Here is a 6,000-nt window from a genome sequence, read left to right on the forward strand (position 1 = left end):
TTAAAACTAATATCATCCTTCAGCCCCAATGCGCCTCGCATGCTATATATGATTAACCCTACTCAATCCCTTTGTGATGGGATCTGCTGGGTTCTCATCTAATGATACCCTCTTTGGCACGAGGATTCCTTCTTCTATTCGATGTCTAATGAAATGGTATTTTCTGTCAATGTGTCTAGATCTACCGTGATCCCTTGGTTTCTTGGATAAGGCAACCGCACTCTCACTGTCACAGGAAATTTCCACTGGCTCTTTTATAGCTAGTACAACTCCAAGGTCTCCAATGAATTTCTTTAGCCATATCGCTTCCTTCGCTACTATATACTCTGATTCGCAAGTTGAATCAGCTACCGTCTCATGCTTGGAACTTTTCCATGTAATTGCTCCTCCATTTAAGGTAAAGACCCAGCCTGACTGAGAGCGGAAATTATCCCTATCAGTCTGAAAGCTAGCATCACTATACCCAACTACTCTCAAGTCATCACTGCCTCCGAGGGTAAGGACCCAATCCTTAGTCCTCCGCGGATACTTAAGAATGTTCTTTACCGCAGTCTTGTGAGCCTTGTCAAGGTTCCCTTGATATCCACTGACCATGCTCAAAGCAAAGGCCACATCAGGGCAAGTACAAGTCATATCATACATGATTGAGCCCACAACGGAAGCATATGGTACACGACTCATCTTAGCTATCTCAGCCTCTGTACTCGGACTCTGAGACGTACTCAGTTTGGCATTACTCTGGATCGGTAAGTCCCTTTCTTGGAATCCTGAATGCTAAACCTCTTCAGCACCTTATCCAAGTAAGTACTCTGACTAAGTCCAATTAGTCTCTTACTCATGTCTCTCAATATCCTTATCCCTAGGATATAGGTAGCTTCTCCAAGGTCTTTCATAGCAAAACACTTCCCAAGCCAGGACTTAACCTCCTGCAAGGTTGGGATGTCATTTCCTATGAGTAGTATGTCATCCACATACAATAACAAAAAGCTAACTATGCTCCCACTAGCCTTGACATATACACAAGATTCGTCCTCGCTCCTTGAAAAGCCAAACTCATTGACTTTCTCATTGAAGCAAATATTTCATCTGTGAGATGCTTGTTTCAATCCATAAATGGATTTCTCAAGCTTACACACTTTATTAGGGTACTTTACATCTACAAAACCCTCTGGATGATTCATGTAAACATCCTCAGCCAACTTTCCATTAAGGAAAGTGGTTTTGACATCCATTTGGCATATTTCATAATCATGAAATGCAGTTATGGCTAGCAAACCCTAATAGACTTAATCTTTTCTACTGGTGAGAAGGTCTCATCATAGTCAACTTCCAGAGTTTGAGTAAAGCCCTTCGCAACTAGTCGCGCCTTATAAGTGTGTACCTTTCCATCCATGTCGGTCTTCTTCTTGATGATCCACTTGCACCCAACTGTCTTACGACCCGATACATTGTCAAAAAAATTCCAAACCTGATTGTCATACATGGATTGAATCTCGCTGTCCATAGCCTCCTTCCATTTAGCAGACTCAAGGCCCGCCATGGCTTCCTTGTAGTTATTAGGTTCATCCAAATCTATCAGTGTACTATCACTGATAAATGTATTACCTTCAGTAGTGATATGATAACCATAATAAAAATCATGTGTGTTCCTAAGTCTAGTGGAATGCCTCGGAGGTACAAACTCCTCCTCAGGTTGATTGCTAGTGTTTGAGGATCCTTCACCGCTTGACTCTTGAATCTCTTCAAGGGCAATTTGCCTCCTACTGTTTCCTTGTCTTATAAACGCTCTCTCAGGAAAGAGTCCTCTCCTTGCTACAAATACCACATTCTCACTGGGTCTGTAGAAGAGGTAACCAAAGGATTTATGTGGGTAGCCGATTAAAATAAACCTCGCACTTCGAGGTTTGAGCTTGTTGTGAGTCTCGTGCCTCACAGAAGCCTCGCAACCCCAAATCTTGATGTGGTCTAGATTCGGAACTTTCCCACTCCACATCTCGTGAGGTGTTTTGGCAAACTTTTTAGTAGGGACTAGATTTAGGATATGGGCGCCAGTCTCTAAGGCATACCCCCTGAATGAGATTGGTAACGAAGCTCGACTCATCATGGAACGAACAATGTCCAACAAGGTTCGATTGCGCCTCTCAGCCACACCATTCAGCTGTGGTGTCCTAGGAGGTGTCAATAGTGAGACAATTTCACATTCTTGAGATAGTTAAGGAACTCGATGCTAAGATACTCTCATCCCCATTCAGATTGGAGCATCTTAATGTTCCTGCCCAGTTGATTCTCCACTTCCCGCTTAAACTCTTTGAACTTTTCAATGGTTTCTGACTTATTCTTGATTAGGTAAATATAGTCATATCTACTGTAATCATCAGTAAAAGTCACATAGTAGCGATTAGCATCCCTTGTGGCGGTTTTGAAGGGTCCACACACATTTGTGTGTATGAGGTCCAACAAACCTTCACCCCTAGCACAAGTACCAGTGAAGTGCGACTTTTTTCATTTTTCCAAGTAAACAAGACTCGCAACTATCATCCGACTTTAGGTCAAATGATTCCAAAACTCCAGCCTTTTGAAGTTAGCCTATGCGCTTCTTGCTAACATGTCTAAGACGAAAATGCCACAGGGATGCTTTATCCAAGCTATTTGAAGAATCAATATACAATACATTATTTCCTAGGTTGTCTACAACATTCACAGCTTCATATACACCATGTCACACCCCCAAACTGGAATGGCGGAAACGTTCTGGGGTGGATGACGTCATGTGTAGTATCACAACAATTGTATCATAGCAATCATAGTAAGCACAACCATTACATTAAATACACATATGAAAAAGGTTTACATCAGTCTAAGTCTTGTTTGAATACATCAAATGTATAAGTAAAATATAAAAACGTGACGTTTATTGCTTCACCTTCTCAAAACTCCAGGAGGTACCTGTCTACTGATTTCTTGAGAATACAAGCAGTTTTGAAAGAGTATCAACATAAAGCTGGTGAGTTCATAATCGATGTTTTGTAGTGAAAATCTATTAATGAATTTGTAGAAATGTTTCGAAGAAAATTCAATATATTCTTCAGCAATTAAAAGTAGTCTTAAACCCTAAGACCAACTGTAAGTTCGTTATTGAATTCTGTTCTTATGTCTGAAAGTACATGTTTGTATGCTTGCTACCACCAGCTGTATTGTATTGTTTTGTATGAAAGTTCTTGTATGAAATTCCTGGCTACCACCAGTAATGTAAATAATGTATAGTATGAAAACCTTGACTAACACTAGTATGCATAGTAGTTTTATTACTTAAAATAAAACCATTAAAGAATGAAATCCCGTAAATAAATGATTAGTGTATACTTATCGTGAGTCGTATAACCATACTTGATATGACCTAGTGACATTTACAACGTTCTTCAGGCGTTGGTTAAATGACATTTGTCACCTCAGGCATGCCTGACTAACTGTTGCTAGCAGTTCAGGTGTGGGATTGTCATTTCCGAATAGATCTATTCACAAATCTCATGCTCTCCTTCCTGGTTACCCTGTTATACTATGATAGGATTTATTTCAGTACACCTAAGGGTACAGTTTTGAAGTAGAATCTCACAATTTTTTATAATCTAGTTTACATGTAATTCTGTAGTGTTCTCTCGTATTTTACTCTGTTGTATACTGTATACGGTAATAATTATACTTAAATAATTATAAAATGTCATGCCCTTTTATTAATGTATACCATAAACTAAATCTGCCATAATTTATATGTTTAATAGTGAATAACTCTGAATTCGTAAAAGTTATGTATTGAAACCCCAAACTATACCGATTATAGTTTGCATGTATAGTGTAGTTGATGTGAATATTGAATCTGAAAAACTATGCAATTTTGGTTGTAAGTTGAAAACGTCCCTTATGCTCAACATAGTACAAAAGGGATAAAGTACCTAAGCATTTTATACAAATGTGAAAGTTGTTTTTCTGTATCAATTGCATAAGTTTTATATTATTAAAAGCCCTTTTGTATTAGTTCACAAAAGCATTGTGTTTGTCTTGTATTCCTCCTGGAAATGTTTTAAAAACTGTAAAAGCATAGGGGGTATGAACTCACCTCGAGTGAGTGTTGTGCGGCCATACACCCTTCATGTTCATGCTAAAGTTGTCAACTTTAAGGTGCAACAAGGCTAGGATCATGTCCAATCTAGAAGATAAGGGTCAAACTCTCACTTTGGAGGGCCTTTAAGGTGTGTACGGCCAACCTTGTGAAGGTGTGCGGCCATACTCCATCAAAGGATGAAGAACATGATGAAGCTTGATGAATCAAGGCTTAGATTAAGAGGTCTTCCAAGTATAACAAGCTATAGGATGGAATACTTACATTTTTGAAGCCTTGGAGGGTTCACAGTTGAGTAAGTTTGAGAGAGAATGGAGTAGTGTGCAGCCAAGAGAAGAACGGAATGAAGGAAGGGGGTCTACTCATATATATAGGGGTGGGTGACCCACCACCTTGAGTGTGTGGTCAGGAGGGGGGTGTACAGCCGCACACCCATGTGTACGGCCGTAAACTCCTCCAAAGAGAGTGTATGGCCCGAAATGCTACTTTATGAATTTGATAACTCATCCCTAATACCAAACTTGGTTGTACTCAAGCTTAGAACACTTATACGAACCCCTAAACAGTGCTAAAAGGTAACATAATCGAGTTTAACATTGATTGAATTGACTAGATGTACAAGATAGAAATTCCGGGTTGTCACATCATCCCCCCGTTAGAGGGAATTTCGTCCCGAAATTCAAAAATAGAAATACAAATCATGGACTTGGAAAAAGATGAAGGTACTTCTGTTTCATAGAATCTTCACGCTCCCAGGTGAATTCAGGTCCCCGCTTGGCATTCCAACGAACCTTCACTATCGGGATGCGACTTTGTTTCGTTCGTTTGACTTCCCGGTCCATGATTTCAAATGGTTCCTCTACGAAGTGTAAGCTCTTGTCTAGATCGATCTCATCGAGGGGAATCACAAGTGCCTCATCGGATAGACACTTCTTTAGGTTCGACACGTGGAAGACGGGATGTACGTTGCTAAGTTCTCGAGGTAACTGGAGCTTGTATGCTATAGGGCCGATCCAAGAGAGGATATCGAATGGTCCAATGTATCTTGGATTTAGCTTTCCACGCTTTCCGAAGCGTATCATGCCTTTCCAGGGTGAGACCTTCAAAAGGACACGGTCACCAACCTGGAATTCCAAGGGTTTTCGTCTCTTATCGGCATAGCTCTTTTGTCTATCTCTTGATGCTTTTAATCGTTCTCGGATTTGTACGATCTTTTCAGTCATCTCTCGGATGATTTCAGGACCTGTGAGAGTGTTGTCGGGGACTTGACCCTTGATTAGCTGCATGTCACCCACCTCATCCTAGCACAAAGGGGATCTGCATGTCACCCACCTCATCTCTCGGATGCTTTTAATCGTTCTCGGATTTGTACGATCTTTTCAGTCATCACTTGGATGCTCATATGGTAGCTGTTGTTGTAAGAAAATCTGACCAAGCTTAGATGAGTGTCCCACGATGTACCGAAATCGATGACACAAGCTCTCAACATATCTTCCAATGTCTGAATTGTCCTCTCACTCTGTCCATCTGTCTATGGATGATAAGCCGTGCTCATATCCAACTTAGTTCCAAGAGCCTTCTATAGTGATTTCAGAAATCTCAAGGTAAACCTGCTATCCCGATCGGAGATAATGGATACAGGTACCCCATGAAGGCTAACTATTTCTCGAATGTAGATTCGTGTGAGGATCTCAATTTTGAAGTTTTTGTTGGGATTATTATGTTGCGTCATGGGCTCGGTCCTTAGCCTAGTTTTGATTGCCGGTATTGGGCCTGTCCAACCGTGCATGTTTTGTTCTAGGGTTTAGTGTATAAGTTGCATGCATGCAGTCTTTGTAGTTAACGCCAAGGTTCTAAAAGGCGTGCGGCATGGTGTGGCGGCA

This window comes from Lactuca sativa, chromosome 4 (genome assembly GCF_002870075.4).
Source record: "Lactuca sativa cultivar Salinas chromosome 4, Lsat_Salinas_v11, whole genome shotgun sequence".
NCBI classification, from domain to species: domain Eukaryota; kingdom Viridiplantae; phylum Streptophyta; class Magnoliopsida; order Asterales; family Asteraceae; genus Lactuca; species Lactuca sativa.